The following is a 23995-nucleotide window of genomic DNA, read 5'->3' on the forward strand; positions in this document are numbered from 1 at the left end:
TACAGTTACTTACAGGAATATGGGTAAGGGGTTACTTATAGGACTAGAAATGACTCAAAGGCAGCTGCACCATCAAAGCCCACCCAGCATGGTGACAGCTCACAAAGCAGGGATCCTGGTGCACACTGCACAGCCTGCAGGCAGCTCAACAAGTTAGAAAGTGTCCTTTCCAGGTGCCTCAGTTGGTCTGAACCTCTTCCAGGCACCTTGGCTGATCTGGTCTTAGGGTCTTATTTGCAGTTTGTTTGTTTGTTTGTTTTTTACTCCAAGAGTCTTATTTGCAGGCCAGCTTCCTAGTCTGAGGGGGATGCTGAGCTTCTACTTTGACAGGGAGGGGCCTCATGAATCTGGTCAGCTTCAGGAACTTCCTGAAGCTATTTTGAGTTATTTAATATCTTGTTTAAATTAAAGAGTTTCCCTGTAGGATGAAATGTTTCAATTTTGGAAGAAACTGTTACACAACACATGGTTGGGAGATTTTTTTAAATGGTATTATTATTTATTCTTTGAAGATTTCATAACATTGAGAATTTCATATAATGTATTTTGATCATAATCATCTCCACTCCTCCAGCCAACTCCTCAAAGATATACAACTCTACCTTGACATCCCGTCCCAACTTTCTGACCTCTTTTTATTTTCTTAAAATAACCCATCAAGTCCAATTTCAGCTAACTATATAACCTAGGTGTAGCCCATCCACTGGACCATAGCTGACTACCAGGAATCACACCCTTTAAAAAAAAAAAAAAAACCTTTTTCTCCCTCCCCAGGAAGCCAGCAATACGCCAATAGCTTCTCTCTCTTTTTTTCTAAATCCCCAACCACCCGCCAATAACTTCTCAACTGAACTGGAGCTCATGAGCTCTTCTTTAGGCATTTATTCTTTTTAAGTATAATTGACATGCTAAGAAAGAAGAGAAAAGGGGTTGGGGATTTAGCTCAGTGGTAGAGCACTTGCCTAGCAAGCGCAAGGCCCTGGGTTTGGTCCTCAGCTGGGGGAATGGAACCTTATAAAATGCTCAATTAACACCAGAAAGGGTAGGAAAAGAATGAAAGAGATCAAAGAACAAGGTCAAAGAACAGAAAGGAATAACAAACATGGGAGACAGAAATACAGCTATATTGATAGTACTAGAAGCATCAGTAGTCCAAATACACCAATTAAAAGACAGCAGAACTAGGCCTGTAGCTTAGTGATAGAACCAAGGCTTACAATGTATGGTACCCTGTGCGGCATCTCCAGCACAAAAAAAAGAGATCAAGCAAGCTAGGTAATGGGGTGGGAACTGGAACGGGAACGGGAGAAAGAGCCGGAGCAAGCTAGTCAGAGGTGATCAAAAGAAAAGGCTTACTATTTGTTGTCTAAGAAGCCCATTTTAAATATTAAAGGCACTGAAAGATTAAAAGATGGTCTTGCCTTTAATCCCAGCACTTGGGAAGCAAAGACAAGTGGATCTCTGAGTTCAAAGCCAGCCAGAGCTACAAAGTAAACCACTGTCTCAAAAAAACAAACAAACAAACAAACAAACAAAAAAAAACCAATAAAAGTTAAAAATGGCATTTTTGTCTTCCTAACACTATCAAAGGAAAGCAGAAGTGTTTATTTCCAACAAAAATGTTCCAATGAATAATGGTGGCCCTAATTCACTTACGCTTATTTAGAAGGCAGAGTTTGGGTTGTACCTATAGCTCAGTAGCACACACAAAGCCCCACATTCCGTCCCAAGAATCCCCATAAAACTACACCAGGCAGAGGCCTACATCTAACCCCAGCACTGAGGAGGCAAGAGGATCAGATGTTCCAAGAGGGTCTGTCGAAAACAAAACAAAAAAGACGATCACTCTTTTGTTCTGATGTACAAAACACATTCAGTAAGGTATAGAGAGACCCACAACCACTTACTGTTTGTACGCATACGTCAGTTTTCACACTTTAACACCAATGGCTATCATTTACTGTTTATTATGTACTAACTGCTCCTCTTATTGACTATATTAGCTCTTGTAGTCCTTGGAATCAACTTTAAATTAGGTACTACTGTCATTATATTTTAGATAATATAGGTTAAGCATTTAGTCAGATTTTTGTGATTTTTTTCATCTGAGAGTCAAAATTTAGCTCTATATAGTGTTTTTAGCCTTTCTGTAGGGGTTACACATATATGGGCGTGTGTGTGTATGTGTATGTGTGTGCACGCGTCTGCCCATGCACGTGCGCAAACAAGCATGTGTTTTCATGTGGAAACCAGTGGACAACCTTCAGCATGGCTCCTCGGGAAGTGTCCATTTCCTCCTCCTCCTCCTCCTCCTCCTCCTCCTCTTCCTCCTTGTCCTCTTCTTCTATTTTTTAAATTTTGATTTTTATCTATGTGTTTGTGTATGTGTATGCAACATGTGTGGGAGTCCTTTTGGAAGCCAAAAGGGTGTTTCAGATCCCTTGGAGTTGGAGTTACAGGTGGTTGTGAACTGCCTGGCATGGGTGTTGGGAATTAACTTGGGTCATCTGAAAGAGCAGCTAGTGTTCTTAATCACGTATCACCCAGCCTCCCCACTGGAGACAGGGTCTCTCCTGACCTGGAACTTGACAAGAAAAGCTACACTGGCTGGCCAGTGAGCCCCAGAAATTCATCTTTGTCCACCTCCCCATTGCCACCATTATAAGCATATACCACCATATCTGGCTTTTTCTCACGTGGGTTGGGAGATGAACTCAAGTCTTTAGCTATTGAGCTATCTCCTCTTTTCACCGTTCTATATTATAACTACATATAAACATAGTCATAGAGTGGACTAGGAGGGTACCTGACTACAGTAGTCAGTATTCCATATTATCAGCCTTTTACTGCTATTATTACATTTCATTGAACCTGGGGTACCATCTATTACAAGATACATCACTAGATTAAATGCCGCTGACAAGGAAAGAAGATGCTGCCAATCACAATGATGGAAGATTCTACTGGTGTTGGAAAATATATTCCAGTTTCAAAGGCACGAGAAAATGTACTTTTCAGATGAATAGAATTCAGTGATTATGAAGTAAGTTCATATTTAGAGTCAAAGTGGCTTTAACAACTGTCACTGTCCCAAAGGTCCCTTACATAGCATGTTTTGAGAGTACCTTTGAGAGGTCAACTTGCTTATTTAACTGCCTATTTGATGTCTCCATGTGCATATCTTACAGTTATCTCAAAACTGCATGAGTTTTGTCATCCACCATCTTGTATGGTTACTTTGTTCTTTCCTATTATTCGGGTCAGATACCTTGGAGTCAACAGATTCTGGTACTTCTACCTTCCGCAAAACCTCATAGTTTGGGCATTTCTTGCCATCCTCATACACCAGAGTACCTGTAGCAGAGACGTAGCTGCTCACCTCAGCCATGCTTCCCTCTTCCCGGGCACACATGTTCCAGCTTCCTTTCCAGGCAGATACAGCCATATGATGAGATTTTATGGCTCTTTGGTGGTGGTGTTGGTGTGCATGTGCTCAGACAGGTTCTCATGTAGCCCAGGCTAGCTGGCCTGGGATTCAATATATACCTGAAGATAACTTTGAATGTCTGATCCTCCTACCTTTTACCTTCAAAGCACTGAGATGACAGGAATGCACTACCCATACTCCATATTAGCACTGCTGGATGAATCCCAAAGCTTTACATATGCTGGGTAAGCACTCTACCAACCAAACTCCATTCCCAGCCCATAGATGAGGTGACAATTGGTAGAATATATGAAGACATTTTTGGCTATAAAACTCCAATAGTCTTAACTGCGTTTCTCTCCTTCCAGTTTGTTGCAATAGCAATGACTGTGCATTGTCACCTCAATGATTTGGTTGCTATGTGTTGAAAGCAACAGAGTCCATGTGAGCCAGGGTTTCTGACTGCTTAGAGAAGTGCCCTTTGACCTGTTCACCTGTCCAGTACCATAAGATGAGTGATTGCAATCAGGAGGGTTCTGAGCAGTGGGCAGTAAGGAAACTGGTATTGGAGTTCAGAAAGATGGAGAGCCACATTACAAACAGCAAAATTCTTGATTAAAATGTCACCTGTGATAAATCGGGAGCCATACAAAATGCCTCCTGTGCCAATAACTTCATGGAAAGGGGACAGAAGGCAATGGGAGGTGGTTATTTGCTGCATTTAGCAAAGGAGGGAAGAAGGCAGTGGGCGTGGGGTGGAGGGCAGCAAACGCAGGCAAGAACTGGCTGAAGACCAGATAGGAGAAGTCAGAATTGGGAAATTTGGGAATTGGGTTTAAAAACTGGATTGTCCCTTTGTCCAAAATACTAGAAGACAGACTGAGAAAAGCTTCGTGCATCCAAAATGTAAGGGAATGTATGACATGTCGATGACTGCACATCTTCATCTAGACCACATGAGCAAGGCTTAACTGCAGTCTGAAAGACTTGTCAGAGTGCCCTGTGACTGCTCCTGGAACAGGCAGAGATAAGGACAGGGGCTACTGCAAGGGAGTTCCTTGTCCCTATCTTGTGGGAGACCGCCACAAGGCCATTTCTCAGCCATCTTCTGTTTGAGGGAGGACAGTCCTTTCCATCCTCCCTGACTCCTAGCTCAAGGACATCTGCAGGCCTCTGTGGTATATGAGGATACCCCTGTTCTGCACTGAGATCTACCTTCTGCATGGCTGAAGAACCTACCTACCGTCAGGTGGTTTGCTTTGTCCTTTGGCTCCTTGGGTCAGACATCATCCTGTAGAACTCAGATGCAGAGCACTGATGCCATGTTGATCCCATTTCCACAGCTCTTTAAGTAATAGCATTCCTACCCATTTGATCCTTGCTATGTAGGACCAGCCAAGTCAGCAAAAGAGTAGCAAGCCAGCCTAAAACCTTTCTCATTTTAAGTATACAGCAAGAAAAAAGGAACTTGGCAGTATCTCTGTATACTTAAAAACTGGAACTGTATTGTTTTGTTTTGTTTTGTTTGTTTTTCAAGACAGGATTTCTCTCTGTGACAGCTTTCGCTGTTCTGGAACTTACTCTGTAGACCAGGATGGCCTTAAACTCACAGAGATCCACCTGTCTCTGCTAGGATCAAAGGCACGTGCCACTACTACTCAGCTTCTGGAACTGTATTTTAAGAGAACATATTTGTTAACATCTACTGCAATTTTTAAAATACATATTCTTTCTGACTCAATATTTCTACTATTCTGAATCTAGCCTAGAGAAACAAGAACACTGGGACTAATTATAGAAGTTTTGTGACAGTTAAAACAGGGCAACCTGTGAAACAAGCCATGGCGTATACATGCTGAGGACTATTATGCATTAGTTAAAAAGAAACAATCTGTGTGAAACTTCTAAGATAAATTACTTAATGAAAAGGGAAACTTAGAAAATGATCACTATACCGTGAACTGAAATTTAAAAACCTATAGAAATGGCATATATTTCAAAATAACAAGTGCTTATATGTTTAAAGGTGCACATAAATGCTAACCAATACAGTAGTTGCTTCATGAGAGGGATAAAGAGAAGGCAATTGGGATTGGGAGGGTGGATGGAGAGGGCTGTAGTCTTGTTGTAATAATAAACTGTCTTTCAAAGACAATGAAGACTTGTGCAACAAGAAACCAATTGTTTTATAAAGGCCATTTGGCTGTGCTGCAGAGACTGCCCCTCTTCCTTCCCAGTTTAACATGCACTGGTCCAACCTGCAACTGCTAGCAGGAACTCTAGGGGGCTAAGGCAGTTCACTAGTGACTAAGAGATTCTGTCAGTGAAGAGCTAGTCAAGAATAGGAGGCCATATTAATAATTTTAAGTAACTAGCCAAGGGGATGAAAGGAACTCTATAATATTTTGGAGGCAGTAACTATAAGAAGCAGTGACTGTCTCAGGTACGGGATTTGCAAAAATGATGGAACTAGTAGAAGCTAGAAACTGGGAGGAGGAGCTCCGTGGAGCTGGGCCCAGGCTCCATGAAAGGATGCTGCTCACCTCATGCTGACATTTTCTGAAGCTCGTTAACTGCAAACAACTCAGCTGGACACCCAGGGAAGGCACAGCTGGTACCAAGGAGAAGTGTCTCTCGGGGAAGTTGAGAGACACAGGAAGCTGACAGGAAAGAAGAAGAGAAAGCATTTAAGTTCCTTCACCCTCCTTGAGCCTGTCAGTTCTTCTATGCCCCTCATAGCCCAAGTCAAGCAGGAAGCCACCAGCAAAGAAGTTATGTGGCTTACAGAGTTTCCAGTCAAAATCTAGATCATAGGTGCCGGACGGAGGTCCTGGGTTCCATCCCTCGTCCCCCAAAACTGTACATGATGGCACAGGCCTGTAACTTTTAGAAATGAGGTGAAATGATTAAGGTGTCCTTTATTTAAATTAGACAGGAGGCTATTTTCAGGGAAGAAGGGGACCAACATGTCGGGAAAAGAGGGACAGGAGAGAGTCGTGGGCTAGTGAAAATCAGTACAATGTTATATACATAAGAAAGTGTCCAAATGAAGCCCGTTATTTTGTATGGTAACAATAAAAGGCCAGGTTTCAATAAAACACATAAATAGCAAACAAATGACTGGATGGATATTTATGAATTGTACAGGTCTGGGCTGTCCACACTGATGACAAAAGCATTTACATATCTCCCGCTATCCCTTCACTAAATGCTTATGTCCCAATCCTGATGCTCTTTCTGAGTCTGAATGCATTTAACAGAAAACTACCATTCTGGATGCACCAAGAGTTTATAAAATAAAGGCAAGATGCAGGCTTCCTATTCATCTGCCAACTTTGTAATTACTAGCTTGGCATCCTAGCAACTTTATTTATTTAGTAGCACTTTGAAAACAGTGGGCTTTTTTTTTTAAGTATTAATATGTAGATTGTTTCAACGTTACAAGGTTTGGTTTTGGTTTGGTTATTTTTTTTTGGAGGAGTGTGGTGCTGGAGTTAGATAGACCCCAGGCCTTGTGCACACTCAGCAAGCTCTCTTCCACTGAACCACACTAACTACCACTATGCTTTCTGAAGTTCAGATTCTTCTATCCTGGGTCATTTGTTCTATCTTGGGCCAGTAAGAGCTCCTTAGAAAGTGTAGTTTTCTTTTCATCCTTAATTTCTAGTAAGAGGGTCTTCCAGGTTCATCTTGTATTTCTCTACTCAGCCTCCGAACTTGAAGGAGCCATTTCTTTAAGGAGCTCTGAACGGTTTTCTGTTTAAATGATATTTAAACATCACGATCTGCATGCAGTCTTGACTGACATTTTGGTATAATTTCTTTCTTGGCTCTTCATTGAACAGAACTAAGAAAGTTGTGCCTTTTAGAAAAGGAAATTATGACAAACTCCTATTTCCAGTCTAAGAAGTAAAAAGGTTTCCAGTTAATTTCCTTGAGTTATATCTCTCTTTTCATGTGTAAAATCTTAGTTCTTAATGATGTTAACATACTAAATTATCTGGTTTACTCCACGACACAAATATAGTTCTGGGATAATATCAATACTATTAGTGACAATTTGATCATGGAATGCCATTTAAGATTTATCTAGGGTTGGGGATTTAGCTCAGTGGTAGAGCGCTTGCCTAGGAAGCGCAAGGCCCTGGGTTCGGTTCCCAGCTCTGAAAAAAAGAACCAAAAAAAAAAAAAAAGATTTATCTAGTTATTTTTGTCCTTGAAATCCAGACACAGGGGGATACATAATAAAAACACTCTGTCTATAAGTCACTTTTGCCACTAGCTTTATAGTTGGGCTCCCCCTCCCCAGTTTATCTTTAAATTTTTAAAAACTATCTTTTTTTTCTTTTTTGCTTATATTCAATTTTTTAAATTATTAAAAACCAATTTTACAGTTCTCAAGCTTATATAACAAACTAGCGGGGTAAAACAACAAACATATATTCTCTCAGAGTTTTCCAAGGTCAGAAAGCTGGGGCAGCTTAGCTTAGCAGTCCTGGTTTAGAGATGCTCAAGGCAGGCTCTCTTACCAAGCTGCAAGCATCTTAAGGCAGGTTCAGAGCTGGAGGTGTGGCTTCCAAGATGGCCTCTCATAAGGCTCTCATTGAGCCTCAGATTCTCCTCATGTGTTACTACTTTACAGAGCAAAGAATTTCCAGAGAACAAATGATCCCGGAAAGAGAAAGGGCAACAAGGAAGCTACATTGTGTCTAAAACCTAGTTGTGATGGCTTCTCCACCTTTTGGCTAAGATCAAGTGTAAAAACCTAGTTGTGGAAAGGATCACACAGCCCAACCAGGGCACCCTGTCGGTAGGACATCACAAGGGTCTGAATACTGACAGATGGTTATCATTGAAGGTTATCTTTTACATAAAACTAAAAACCAAAACAACAAAAAGTATGAAGCAAAATACATTCAAAGCAGCTAGATCCCACCTTCGTACATTCTGAACTCCCTCCCTCCACCCTTAGGAAACCACTTTTACCAATTCCTGCTTCATCTTTCCAGTCTTTTGTTTTGAAATATATCAGAAAATAGAGACTTACAGCTCTCCAAGATTGATTTGCTATAAAGCATTCCTGCACCTTGCTTTTTCTCAGCACCAGTACTGAGGGGGGGTCATTCAAGACAGAGTTTCTCTGTGTAGTCCTGGTTGTCCTGGAACTGTAGACCAGGCTGACCTCCAACTCAGAGATCTGCATACCTCAGCCTGCCAAGGGCTGGGATCAAAGGTGTGTGTCACCACTGCCTGGCTCAGCACCATACTCTTAACAGCGGCATACAGATGTCCTCAGTCCATTACGGTGCTTCATTCAACTCTGCTATGTAACTACTGTCCTTTAGTCACTAAAGTTTAGTGTTTCAATGCCTTCACTTTTGCAATTATTCTTTACATTTAGGGTACCTGAATTGCTTAAATTTTGTCATTATAAATAAGGCTATAGTAAATATGCTTGTTGTATGAATTTTCTGGATGTGAAATTATCTTAAACAACTTGACTTAAAGGTACAGATTCATTAAGTCCAAGGCCAATACTTTTTGCCTGTTCTATACATTGTCAAATCGATCCACATTAAACATTACATATACCCCTATGACATTCCTATATAAAACAGTGTTCGTTTTGTTCTGTGCTTTTTGTTGTTGTTTTTATTTTTGTGGGTTTTTTTTTTTTTTTGAGACAGGCTTTTACTTTTTAGTCTTGGTTGTCCCAGAACTCCCTCTGTAGACTAGGCTGGCCTCGAACTTAAAAAACCCACCTGCCTTAGCCTCCCAAGTGCTGAAATTAAAGACATGCTACCATGTTTAGGCTCTTGTCTACATTCTCATCTGCATTGAGTTAATCTTTACTATTTTTACAGAGAGCTAAGTATATCTGTGTTGTTGTACATTTTTGTACCATATCTTAGTACTTAGTTTACCCTATCAGCTCTTGTCTGCATTCTCATCTGGATTGAGTTAATGTGAAGGAGTCGTACATTTTTACACAATATCTTTCTTTTTTTTTTTTTTTTTCGGTGCTGGGGCCCAAACCCAGGGCCTTTTGCTTGCTTGGCAAGTGGTCTACCACTGAGCTAAATCCCCAACCCCCTTTTATACCATATCTTAATACTTAGTTTACCCTATCACTATACATGTCAATGATAATGCATTACTTTTGAAATTCACACACACATATCAAATACCATTTAATTTATTCTTCCATATTTAATCTAAAGTGCATGTGGACTCCAAGAATATTTTTCTGAGCCATTAATATTTAGTATTTATATGCAAGGCTCTAATGATAGTGCAAGTAATATAAAATCCAATACAAATTATTATGATATATGCTTAGAGATCAGAAAATACTTGAAGTGTTTTGTTAGATTTATAGCATCATGGTTTTATTCTGACTGTAACAATGGTTGTTAATACCTTTTCATTAAGAAAATTTCAACTGGTAGAGCTCTATTATTCATAAGCTTTCCGTTCAGTAAATTATTTCTAAAATAGCACTGTCATGTTCCTCATCAAGATGGCCATGGTCAGTTGTTTCTAAGTCCATGTGTCCCCATTCCCTCCTTTTACTTTCCAGAGTGACGTTTCCAAAATATTTCTGGCATACATTAGCTAGCTATCCAGAGAGTGATTTATAGGTCAGAAAATAACTGTTCTTGTTGTAAAGTACTTAAGCACAGATTGCCACTGCTACCATCAATCCTGAGAATATATATTTAGTCCCTAGTATTTAGACACCTAGCTAGTTTTCTGAATACCAGAGCCCTGTGCCGACAAAGGTTTGTAGTAGTAAGATGGATCGCTGAGCAATCACCAATCTCATTGTTATCCATAAACAAATATAACAAACTGGGTCAACATGCCCTGAAATTCCTTGGATTGATGCTTAAAAAGAAGCACTGTTAATTAGTGTGTTTCATGTCTTCACAAGCAAAACTAGGCAGATCTGCTAAAATTAATCCCTGTAGTACGAAGAACACATCACACATGGTGTCTCCAAGTTTTTCAGAGTTAACAGAATGCAAAACACATTTTTGGACTATAATGCAAACAAAACAAACAAACAACAGTGAAGGCAGGGTACTTATAAAGAAAAACGAAGAATATACAACCAATGAAAATGTTAAAATCCAGTGTCTTAAAGGATGCAGGGGGAAAAATTGGTTTATTTATTTTTTAATTTTCTTTTTTTCCCGCTCTTTTAAAAAAAAAATGTATCGCTCTCCCAGAACTAGGGTATTTATTTACATTTCAAATGTTATTCCCTTTCCCAATTTCCTGTCCATAAGCCCCTAACCCCTCCCCCTCTCCCTTCTATAAGGGTGTTCCCCTCCCCATACACCCCTCCTTACCAACCCCCACTCCACCCCATGGCCTCTTCATTTATTGCTCAAGGAAAGCACACATAGAGGTTTCCCATGATGCGCATCGGTATTCTTCATGAAACTTCTTTTAAAGGTGTACTTCCAAGTGACATACTTAGTGACTCATTCTTGCTCTGGTTACATTTTGTCACCTGGGAAGAGGAAACCTCAATTGATGGAGATCAGACTGGCCTGGTAGGCGTGGCTGTGGAGGCATTTTCTTGATCAATGATAGATGTGGGATGGCCCAGCCCACCAGTGTGGCCACCCATGGACAGGTGGCCCTAGGTGGTATGAAAACACAGGCTGAGTAAGCCCTGGGGTGCATGGCAGTAAGCAGTGCTCCTCCATGGCCTCCTACACCTCCAGGTCCCTGCCTGGCTTCCCTCAGTTATGGACAATCTAAAACAAACCCCTCCAAGGTGCTTTATGTCATAGTGTTCGCCAAGAAAACAGTGGAAGATATGGGCAGGGAGAAATTACTAGGCTGTTAATATCAATACAGTGGATCACAACATAATTTTAGTATATGTGCTGCCGAAGCGAGCACACACAACATAATTTTATAGACACCCAAATGCCAGTCAATATGAAATCTGTGTCATTAAAGCAGATGTAATTATTCAAAATGTTTGTATAGAACTCCATTTTGTGGCAGATACTGTCAGAAATCCTCTAAGTGCTTTCGGTATGCCAAAGTCTTGTTCTGAGTAGCAATGTTTTCTACTCAAGGCACAATATCAGGGCAACCGTGACCCCACTTTCCCTGTTCCCCCTGCACCTAATGTTTTAGTTAAGGTCATTGAATGTGAGAGCCTACTGGGCACCTCTCCAAAGTGTTTTTTTGTTTGTTTGTTTGTTTGTTTGTTTGCTTTCCTCATGAAAGGGACTGATTCCTTTCTGATTCCTATTGCAAAGCTGAAGAGCAAGTGGTGGGTGGTGTCTTCTGCAGCTTGGAGCGAGCAGTGTCTTTAAAGGTGGTGAGCTTTTCAGATTCCCCTCCTTTAAGGCTCCTAGCTATCAGGAGGGTTACCAGCCTGCACCAGCCTTAATCTGCCCACTTGCTGGCTGGCTCTGGGAATGATACTCACAATAAGGCCGTTGCCCTGCCCAGTGACACCCCCCCCCCCGCCCAGATCTTCCCCAGGGATAGACAGCCGGCATCAAACAAATGCCCCAGCTTTCTTTCTTCCAATGGGGACAGGGATGAGGGGAATTCTAAACCCAAGCTCCAGCCATTTGGAAGACTGTAGCACTGCCTCACGTCCTCCAGTCTAATCCTGTTTCCTCCCTTCCCCCACTAGTGCTTGCTTGCTCTTTGGTCTCGAAAGCACTCCCGGATAAGCTTCCTGAACTCAAATCTCTTGTCTCCAGAGTCTGTTTCCCGGGAAACCCCACCCACAACACTAGCGATACATTTATTCAAATGAAAGGATGTTCAAAATATATTGCTACATAACAACAGGTTATAACGCAGTATGCATGATGTCATCCTGTTTTTGTTTTATACAGATTTCTCCATAAGCACAGAAAATACATCTGGGAAACATTTTAGTAGATAATTGAAGAATTTCTTTTTGACCATGTATATAGGATTTAGTTTCTGGTTTGGGTTTCTGTTTTCTTGAGACTAAGGGTCAAATTCAGCCCAAAACCATCACAGAATGCCCTATGTAACTGCAAGTGACCTTGAACCCGAGTCCTGCCTTTGCCTCTCAGGGTGCTAAGATCAAGTCTGCTTCACTCTGCCTGCCAGTTAAGGTATAATTTCTTAAATAAGACTTTAAAAGTAGAAGCCATACAGAAAGGCTTATAACACATTTCACATCTAAATTTTTAAAAATTATGTTAACCACAAAATGCTTTACAAAACAAAACCTTAAACCGGGAGCGGCAGCACCTGCCCCCAGGAAGTGGAGGCAGGAGCATTCAAGCCAGCTAGGATTACCCAGTGAGACTCTGTTTCAGAGAGGAAACAACAACTCTCTGGCCTAGTGTTTTGCATCTCCAACAGAACTGACAAAAGACTGAGTCTGAAGAATGTAACAAAGAGATTGGGGAAAAAAATCAATTCAGAAAAGAAGGCACAGAATTTTTACAATGAAAAAGCAATTTACAAAAGAAAAGCCATATTACGAATAAAATATTAAAAGGCTCTCAACCTCACCAGCAAATTCAAACATTTTTTTCAAACCTCAGACAGATAAAAAAAATTAAAAATACTGATGATGTCCAGAGTTACCAAAGTCGTAGAGAGTGTAGAGAAGCAGGTACTGACTTACCACGTTTTTAAAATAAAAAAAAAAATAGTTAATTTGACCCAGCTTGTTTGGGGAGTAATTTTAAATTTTATTTATAAAATTGTGTGTGTGTGTGTGTGTGTAACATGAGTACATATATAAGTATGCCATGAATGTGTAGTTAGGAGTCAGTTCTTCCCTTCCACTATGTGGGGTTCGGGGATCCCATTCGGCAGCCATCAATTGCCTTTACCCGCTGGGCTGTCTCCCTGGCTGAGAATAATTCATTTTCAAATGAAGTTTGTGCACACTCTAGGTCCTTTACATTGCCATATAAACTTTAGAACTAGGTTTTCAGTATTTACCCAAACGATATCTGGGTATGGATTACCTTGAATCTGGAGATCGATTTAGGGCAGACTGACATGCCAACACTTCCAGGGCTTTTGATTTGTGGGTTTGGCCTATCTCATTGTATACTTCATTTCCCTTTCCTTTCTCAAAAACATGTTTTGTTGCTTTGACGTTTTGTTTATACATGTTAGCTTTATTTAAATCGCTTTTAATGGTTTTTGATGAATTTTACATGGAATGTCATTTTTTTTTTTCTTTTTTTTTTCGAGTTGGGGATCGAACCCAGGGCCTTGCGCTTCCTAGGCAAGCTCTACCACTGAGCTAAATCCAAACCCCGAATGTCATTTTTAAATTGTATTTTTCAATTGTTTTTGGTAGCATGTCAAAGTAAAACTGAGTTTTAGAAACATGAACTTTGGCTTCTGTGACTTTAATGTATTCCTAAAGGTTTTCTAAGGAAATAGTCATGTCATGTGCAAACAGAAACAGTTTCACCTCCTCCTTTCTGATCTGCATGCTTTGAAGAGAAGTAGAGAGAATGAACATTATTGCCTGACTTCTAATTTAAGGAGAAAATGTCCAATACTTCTGTTAACTCTGATGCTATAAGGTTTTTGTTTTGTTTTGTTTGTTTGTTTTGTTTATAGGTGTCATTCATCCTCTTGGAGAACAATGTGGACTTGAAGATATAGCTATATAAACTACCAAAATGTAAACGCAAAAATAAATGGGAGTCAGGTATAGGTCTACGGCTTAGTCGACAGAGCGTTTACCTAGCATGCACAGGCCCTTGGCCATATCTGAAGCACCACATAAATCTGGTGATACACGCTATAATATCAGCACTCAGCAGGAGAGTAAATATCAGAAATTCAAAGGCATCTGTAATTGCTAGCTAGCAACTTCAAGGTCAGCCTGGGATATTATGAGAGTCTGATCTCCAAAGAATGGAAAAGGGGGGAGGGGCTGGAGAGACGGCTCAGTGGTGAAGGCAATTGACAGTTCAAGAAATGTTCATGTTTCTTTCAGATAGAAGAAAATTGATAGCAGATGGCAGTCTGAACATATACAAATGAACAAGCCAGAAATGCTTAACAAATTTGATAAATATAAGTTCATTTATTTCTTTTTGCACTGCTGACAATGGAATCCATGGCTTTATGGAGTCAAGTGTTTTCTCACAACTGCGCCACACACCGAGCCCTGTAAGAATTTTCAAAATATCTTTTATTTGTGTAAATATCTTTAAAAGATTATCGTCTGTCTAAACGAAAGTCGTATGATGTATGACATGGTTCAAAACACATATAGTGGGCTGGAGAAGTGGCTTAGCAGTTAAGAGGACTTGTTGCTATTGCAGAGGGCCTGAGTACAGTTCTCAGCACATCGGGTGGCTCACCCCCACATGGAACTCCAGTTCCAGGACATCTAACACCTGCTCCACTCACTGGGGGCACTTACGACTCAGGCACACACACATAAAATAAAAATAAATCAATTTTTAATAAAAGGTAGCTTCCTTTCCTTCTTTCTTTGTATGTGTGTGAGAGATAAGCTATTGGACATTGACTGAACTTAGGTCTCAGACATGCTAGGGGAGCATTCAGGTAGTGAGCAATGTCCCTAGTCCCATCCTTTCCTTTTGCAAAACTGAAACTTTACAGCCATTAAGCAACAACTCCCCATTCTGCCCTCTCCACATCCCCTAGTAGCTAGCATTCTGCTTTCTGTCTCTACGTACTTGATGATTCTACTTACCTTAGTTAAGTGTGATCAGAACATTTGTATTTTTGTCACTGGCTGATTTCACTTGGCTTAATGCTAGAGCATTTGTCAGAACGTCCTTTAAAAAAGAAAAAACAAAAACCAAAACACAGAAACAGTATTCCATTGTATGGTCACAGCACACTTTCTGTAGATATTTATGAATTTATAAGCACTTAGATTGCTGTAAGTAATGATGCTATAAAACATTGCTCTGAGTCTTCATTTTCAGTTCTTTTATATCTATATCTGAAAGTAGAATTGCTGGATTGTATAGTAATTTTAAGTGATCAGACATGCCTTTAGTATGGGATTTATGTCTAAAATATATAAAGAATGCTGAGACACTAATAAGGAACAAACACAGATACTTTGCTGAAGAAGGTACCTAAGTTGCCAAAAAGCACTTGGAAGGATGCTTGATACCATTACAATTATTAAGGAAATGTAAAAGGCACAAGATAGCACTCTACCTTATTAGAATGGCAAAACTGCAAAGAAACATACAGGGAGTGGCAAGGATACAGAAAAATGGGACCTTTCATACATCGTTGGGAGAAGTATCAAATGAAATAATCTCACATGGTAAAATAGTTAGCAGTTGCTATGTAAGCATGAGGACCCAAGTTTGTCCCCAGGACCCGAGTAAAAAACCTAGACATGAGTGGTACATGTTTTGAATCATGGTACTCCATGGAGACAGAGGCCTGGTCTGCTTATTGAGTACTAGGGCATCCAGGACTACAGAGTGAGACCTCATCAAAAAAAGCAAAATAACAAACCTGGGCATGGTGATACATGCATGGAATCACAATCCTGGAGAAGCTGAGGGATAGCAGGGTCCCTAGGGTTTGCTGGCTACCCAGTCAAGTTGAGTCAGTGAGCTCCAGGTTCAGTGTCTCAATAAGTAAGGTGGAGACTGATGGAGAAACACTCCTCCAACCTGCATACACACAGGGAAAAAAGGAGAAGATTAAACATGTGCCATTTTGTCATCCAGCCATTTTATTCCTACGCATTTAGCCACAAGCAAAGAAAGAGTTGCATATAAATGTTCAGAACCACTTGATTTATCACAGCCCTAAATTGGGAACAACTGATTCCAAATCATTAACAAATGAAAGGGATAGCCCCATTGTCATACAGCCAGACAAGAGAATCTGAAAACAGGGAGAAAAACTATCAATAGGTATAGTAATATGGATGACTTGTAACTGAGTTATCGTGTGTGAAAGAAGCCAGCCAAAAATCATTGACTACAGTTATGCAAAATTCTAAACAATACAAATTTATTTTGTGCTAGGGAAGTAGATATGAGTGTGATATGGCAAGCCTCTAATCCCAGCACCCAGGAGGCCAAAGCCTGAAGATGATAAGTCAGAGGGGTCAGCCTGGGCTACATAGTAAGAGCCTGAGCCCTGGTTGCCTGGGGTGAGGGGTCAGGTAGGGAAGACTGAAGGAATTTGAAAGGGAAATTAGGAAATTTCTGAGGCGATAGATTTGTTCAGTTTTGGTTGTGGTGATGCTATAGTGGTGTGTGTGTGTGTGTGTGTGTGTGTGTGTGTGTGTGTGTATGATGCAATCATATATTTTAAATATATACATGTCCTTATAAACTAATTGCACCTCAGTATAAACACAAAAACTCCCAGAACTGACTTTATGGTTCTTTCCCTGAAACCATGGTTCTTTCCTCTTACGTAATCTTGAAAGCAGGGAAACAGAAAATTGTTGGCAGAGATGTATATTTTCAAGATTTTTTTAAAGACAAAAAAACAAAAACAAAAAACCAAACCAAACAAACAAACAAAAACCCCAAAACCCAACCAAGAAACTGATTTTCTAAAATGTCTTCCTACTAATGGATTCCCATTCAGTTGAAGAGGCCTACCAAGCCTGTACACATCCTTTCATGGTGGTGATGACGTATGAAAAAACACAGTTAGGGCCCTGGGCTTCTAGAAAATGGAGTAAAATGCACCTTCCCCAGTATCACTAAGAACACCCAAAATGCCTAATTTTAGATATAAAATAAGGTGGAGAAGAAAAGCAGAGCTATTGAGGGTTACCGGACGTGATGAACACATGACTGTGGGGTTCCATACCTTCCAGACTGGTTTTGGAGAAGCCAGCACCCAAGAAAGAGCAGGCACAGACAGAAAAACGAAAAACGAGACAAACAAACAAAAAACCACCCTGCAAGAAAAGTCTGCTTTTTCTATATAGACAGAAAACTGCACAATGACTGCTCCATTTCAGCCAAACACTACAAGGGGAAAAAATCTCAAAAGCCTGTGTGGCCCCACCCTTAAGCAAGAAAGGCTTGAGCCTCCAAACAGTAAAGAGACATTCCCACACACCCCTTGCCTCAGGGAGATAGCAGGGAAGGCAGGATTCCCATCGCTGTGGCCTGCGGGTAGGCTAGGGCGCCTCCCATTCCTTGGCTCAACTGAAACAGCCCGGACTTTCCCCTCCGCCGAGAAGCACCGAGGCGCCCGGCCCCCCTCGCTGACGTCACCCAGCCCAGGGTCTGAACTTTCACCCCCCTCGCAGCGCTGACGAGTTCCCCTCTACCGCCAGATTACTGGAGGCAATGTCTAGGCGCCACAGAGCGCAAGGCGACTGGCGGCCAGCGGCCTAGAGTGGAGCCAGCATCCAGTCCCGCCCCGTTCCGCCCCGCCCCGCCAGGCAGTCCCAAGCCGTCCAGGAGCGCAGGCGCAGGTGCAGGCGCGCGCGTGCGCACACGTCAGCAAACGCTGCTCTCGGAATCTGGAACTTAACCCTTCCCTGCCCGAAGTTGGTTAGTTTGAGCTGCTTAGGGGAGACTTGCTGAAACATAGTATTTGACCAATATAATGTCAGTTTTTGAAAAGTACTCTCTATACTAAGAATCGGGGAATTCTCAGCTTGAATGGTTAATGACAATTCACTAAGATGACAGGATTGTTAAAATCATCTGGCAAGAATTTAAAAAACAGCTGTCATTTAAAAAAACACATTGGAATTTTTGTGAGCATGTCTTTTTTGAAACAAATGGAGAGGAAAGTCTCAAAACTCAAAATGCAGTTTTTTTTAACTGAAAATTACAATAGCTTACAGGCAAAAATAATAGACTCAATAGCAGAACTTAAAAGTCTGAGGAGAAAATCAGAATTGGATGTTAAAATAGAATTTACTCTATTTAAGCAAGGAGAGAAAATAGACTGGAAGAAAAGACCAGACCTTCAGGGACATGAAAGATAATATTTTAAAAATCTATTTTTTTTAACATGAGAATGTCAAGAGAGGAAGATAAAACTAAAGTAGTAGTCAAAGAATTAATGCCTGAAATTTTCTGAAATTTGCCAAAAAGACATAAACATATAGATACAAGAGTGTGTGTCTGTGTTGGTTTTGGGGGCATAGTTTCTGTGTAGCTCTGGCTATCCTGGAACTCGCTCTGCCTGTAGACCAGGCTGGCCTCCAACTTACGGAGATCCTCCTGCCTCAGCCTCAAGTGCCAGGATTAAACGCACTCACCACCATTGTAGTGAGAACATTTTAAGCAGGATAAACAACAACAAAAATCTTTGGTTTATTAGAGCCAAGCTTCTGAAAATTAATACAAACTAATCTAAGCACCTAGAGGAAACCATGTTATCTAAAGAGGGAAAATAGGAGAAAGCCAAAAACAGTGGAAGAAGTTTAGTCAGGCCTGGTGGGTCTCATGAGCCACACGAGGCAGTCTGAGGGAGGAGGCTTTCAAGTCAGAAACCAACCTGGGTTACATAGGGAGACCCTAAATAAAAACAACAAAAATACCTTCAAATGTAGATTTATATAGCTTGCAAACATAGCCTTCAGGAATGAAAGGGAAATAAAGATATATTTTCTTATGACAAAACCAAAACAACAACATCAAACAAACAACAAAGAATTTGCTGCTGACATATCCTAAAGAATGGCTAAAGAAAGTTTTTTTGACAAAAAGAAACTGATATAACTCCAGGGTAGAGCACCTGCCTCGCACGCACAAGCCCCTGGGCTTGATTTTCCAGAATAGCAAATAGGAACCATGATAATCTTGATAAACATAAATGACAAGTCTTGGCAATCAGAAAGGAAGAATGAAAGAATAAAAGGGGAGATAAATACAATAGACTTTTTCTCTCATCGTGGTCTTTCTAAATCATGCTTAACAGTTAAAGCAACAGTTACAGCACTGGCTTTTATAGTTCTTAATATATGTAGAGGAAATCGTTAACATAATTATATTATAAATGGGGGAGTGTCGAGTTATCAAGAGGTAAGATTTCTACGCTTCATTCAAACTGTAAAAATGGAGAGTCCAGTAGATTAACTTGTGTGTGTGTGTGTGTATACATATGTATGTGTATATGTATATACATATGTATGTATATATATACATATATATGAATGCTTACACATTAAAAGTACCAGGCAAAGATACACCCAGAAGGACATATTGACATGAACCTGTAGTCCCATCTACTCCCAGGCTCAAGAGTTTAGGAGAGATGCCAGATGTCCATTTCTTGAGAGAGAGAGAGAGATAGAGAGAGAGAGAGAGAGAGAGAGAGAGAGAGAGAGAGAGACAGAGAGAGAGACAGAGAGAGAGAGAGAGAGAGAGAGAGAGAGAGAGAGAGACACAGAGAGAGAGACACAGAGAGAGAGACACACAGAGAGAGAAAACAAGAACAAGAAAAACACGTCGGGCGTTGTGATAGTTTCTGTAATCCCACACTCAGGAAGTAGAGGCAGGAGGATCGGACGCTCAAGGTCACCGTGGTCTACATTAGAAGTTTAAGGCCAGCCGGGACCACATGAGACCCTATCTGAAACAAAAGAACAACAAACTATATACAAGGAAAACTAGAGCTAAATCAACACGAAAGTACAAAATATCTATAAGAAACACATGAGGAAGGCAGGTGAAGGAGCAAATGAGAGGGTGATGGAGGTGAGGGGTCAGAGGAACCCTTTTGTCACCTAGAGCATAGTCTATCCTAGGCTTTGGGATGCATCAGAAATGTGGAGAGGAAGAAGAACCTAGTGGGCTCTTCCACAGAGCTGGCATTGGCTAATAGGTTGCCAGCAGGGCTGTTTGCACCAGGACTCAAGGGAAGGCTCTTCTCCAATCCTCCACCACACCAGAAGGGCGTTTGCCAAGGCATGGGCTCATCTAACTTCAGCACCGTAAGGGATCCCTGCTGGGGCAGCATGGCATTTCTGTTTTCTGATTACAAAAGCCCAAAGTACCACTGTGTGTCTGTGTGACCTACAGTGCTGGTAAAAATGGAATGAAATGGCTTTGAAAAGAGCCTGATACAACTTTGGCAAGAGCTAGAAGCAAACTCAATACATTTGGAGCTCTGCCCTGTTCCAAGTCAGGCAATCTTGGCAAACTCTGCCTTCTAGATATAAAGACCCATTTTAGCAGGCATCTTTGCTCTTTGAGTCACTCAGAAGAAAACGTGAACTGAGCCCTGGAAACGATCAACTGCCCCTTCATGCTATTGAGGAGAGGATAGGCTATCTGGTCCTTCCTGCCAGGAGACGAGCCCCAAATCTGGTAGTAGGACCACCTTCTAGGACCTATGGGCCCTCTATTTCCGGCTCCTCCAATCCTTGGTGTCCCAGAAGAATACCCCTAAAGGCTTTCCTTAGAGTTATTTGTAACTTTTATACTTTTGAAAACAGGGAAAATAAGATGGCTTAGCAAGAAAAGGCACTTGCTTTCCAGCCAGGAAACCTGAGTTGGCTCCTCCAAACCCACATGGTGGAAGGAGACTCCCACAAGTTCTCCTCTGACTTCCACACTCACTCCATGGTGCATGTGCCCTCACCCAAAAATGAGTCCAAAAAAGTTTTTTATAAACAAGAAAAATAACCAAGCATTCATCGGTGGCACACACCTTTAATCCCAGAACTTGGGAGGCAGAGACACACAGATTTCTGAGTTGGAGGCCAGCCTGGGCTACAGAGTGAGTTCCAGGGCAGCCAGGGCTACACAGAGAAACCCTGTCCAAACAAACAAAAAAACAACAAAAGCCGCCCCCCCCCCAAAGAAAAGCCAAAGGGGAAAAAAGTGGCCAGACAGACTATTAGCACAAGACCATTCATTATTCCAAACACTGTTTTAATTAGTTTGACACCAAAGTATCGTAATACCCCTAATAGTGGCACTATTACCATCGAATATTAAAATCACTTTCAGAAAAAAATTCCAACTGGGTGTGGTGCCTCACACCTGTAGCCCAAAATTCAATAGGCAGAGGCAGGAGGATCACTACAAATTAGAGGCCAGCCTGATTTATATAGCGAGTTTCAGACCAGCAATGGTTGTATAAAGAGGTAGGGACAGTCTCAAAACAAGACTAAACCAGTACAAAAGAGTAACATGGCTAACTTCGTTTTACAGACATAATAAAGAAATGACCAAAAAGAGCAGATTCATGGGAAATTGATATTTTTGCAATATAAAGTTTTCCAGTCCACGTTTCCCCACTCCTTGCCAACCTTTTAGCATACACAAGTTTCCACACTGGCCATCCTCACTTCCCCATACTCATAGAGCATGGTTAATGATACTTTCTTGCCTCATCAGCTGGCTAGGAACTACATTCCAATGGTCATGAGCTTCTCTGATTTTGTGTTCAAAGCTTTTGATGTTTTTTTCTACCACACCTGTCATCTGAAGCCCATCTCTCATTTGGAACTTTCAAATGATTTTTCCAATCCTGAATGGATGTATCACATTCTTTTAATTAATTTTATGAAAGTCATCTTTTATGGCCGTTCTGTATTCTGTTAATGCAGTGAGTACCCTTTACTTTCAAATTGTTCAGATGTCCAGCGTTTCTGAGATAAACATATCCTTTCATACAGAAATACAAGGCGGTCTTTGCCAGCTCTTTCCAGACTGTGTCGTGATGACTCATGGTGGCAACCCTCTAGAGCTTTGCATAGTTTTGATATTATGTGCCGGAATTTTGCAAGAAATGTCTTCTCTAAGAGCTAGTGACCTGAATCAGAAAAATCTTAAAAATCCCCAGGTTGCTTGTTGCACAAGTGCAGGTATGTCTGTCTCCTCAGATAAGAAGCTTCACAGTGTCCCAGCCTTCTCTTATGAATATAGTTATAATTTATTTTTTATGCATCGCTACATACACATAACAAAGCACACACCAGACACATATATAATCACCATCATCTATATGATGTGTCTTCCTGTATTGCTAATAGCGATTCTATTTATCTTCTTCACTTTTCTCCTCCATCAGTCTACCTAGAGTTTTATCTAGTTTATAGATGGTCTCAAAGAGCCAGCTTTAGGTTTATTGATCTTTGTATTATTTGTCTATATTCTATTATTTGTTATTGTGTGTATACGATGTGCAGGGAGTGCACACACATGCCTTGGAGCATGCGTGGAAGATAAACTTGTGGAGTCAGTTCCCTACTTCACCTTCACATGAGCTTCAGGGATTGAACTCGAGTCATCAGCTTTGTGCCATTTAGTCAGTCCCCATTTTCTATTTTATTGCTTTTAGCGGGCAGCCTCACTTTTTCTTGGCGTCTTACTCCAGGTTTAATATGTTCTTGTTCTAGCTTTTTATTTATTTTTTATTATTTTTTGGAGATTATAATATAATTACATCCTTTCCCCCGTCCCTCTTCGTCCCTCCAAGCCCATCCATGTACCTCCCCTCTGCTGCTCTCTCTCAATTTCATGACCTTCTTTAATTGGTGTGTGTGTGTGTGTGTGTGTGTGTGTGTGTGTGTGTGTGTGTGTGTGTGTGGTAGGCTCAGTCTGTATAATGTTACTTGTGTGTATGTATGCTTTCATGGCTGACCATTTGGTATTGAATAACCAATTGTCATGCTCTTCCCTGTGGAAGACTACTGTTCTCAGCATTTCGTAGTTACCTGTAGTTCTTTGTGTAGGGTTGAGGCCTAATGGCTTTTCCCATCTGCTTTAGTTCCAGCCCCAATAAACTGGATTCATGAGTATTTGTGAGTGGCATGTTCTGAGTACTGGTGTACATACCAGAAGGGCATGTGAAGCGGCCAGAGGTTAAAGTGAGAATTTCTTCATCAAGCACTTCTTTACCTTGTTTATTCAGTTTCATTGATTGATTGAAAATCTCACTACGTAGCCCTGGCTGGCCTAGAACTCACTATGTAAGTAGGCCAGGCTGACCTCAAACTCACAGAGATCCTCCTGTCTCCACCAAGACTAGAGACCTATGCCTCCTTGTTTTTTGAGGCAGTGTCTCACTGAAGCATGAGACTTGGGTCTTTGTGTTGGGCAACAAGCATTTTACCCACTGAGCTATCTCCCCAAACCCAACTCCTGTGTTTTTGAAGGCTATGTTTCCTGAGAAGAAAATTGTAAGAAGATGCATTTCCCTCTATTCCAGCTCATTAAGGAACTATTTATAATGCCTTTCACAGTTAGAGAAGTCTACAGCGACTTTGTGTACAGCTTTGATCACCTGTATGTAGTGTAATGTGCTTGTCTTCCCTTGTGCCTTCTCAGGTTTTCTTTATCGCTGGTTTTCAGCAATGACCTGGCTGTGTTTTGATGTGGTGGCGCTCTTTGTGTTTTATGTTGTTATTCTTTGTGCAATTTAGATGGGTGGCTTTATGGGATTTCTAAAATCGAATTTGGAAACTCTGTGAAATGTACATTATATTGGTAAATTGTCATGTACTGTGTGTGCTCACTCAGAAGCTGGCTCTAGAAGCATCCCCCACGCCCCATTTCAGACCCAACCACGTTTGTCTCAGTGTCCCCCAAAGCTGAGCACAGGCTATCTGCTCAGACTGTGACAGGGAGG

General features: G+C 41.0%; 1 protein-coding gene across 1 annotated transcript in view; it reads right to left on the reverse strand.

Annotated features, from left to right (window-relative positions):
* The window catches only part of Usp9x (ubiquitin specific peptidase 9 X-linked), a 136719-nt gene extending 118910 nt beyond the window's left edge, over positions 1-17809 (reverse strand). Inside the window, 4 exon segments of the mRNA XM_032889660.1 lie at positions 5971-6087; positions 15147-15231; positions 15935-16095; positions 17258-17809. The gene's annotated coding sequence lies outside the window, so the exon portion shown is untranslated.
* Between the last annotated feature and the right edge of the window lie 6186 nt (positions 17810-23995).

Source organism: Rattus rattus, chromosome X (genome assembly GCF_011064425.1).
Source record: "Rattus rattus isolate New Zealand chromosome X, Rrattus_CSIRO_v1, whole genome shotgun sequence".
Taxonomy (NCBI): domain Eukaryota; kingdom Metazoa; phylum Chordata; class Mammalia; order Rodentia; family Muridae; genus Rattus; species Rattus rattus.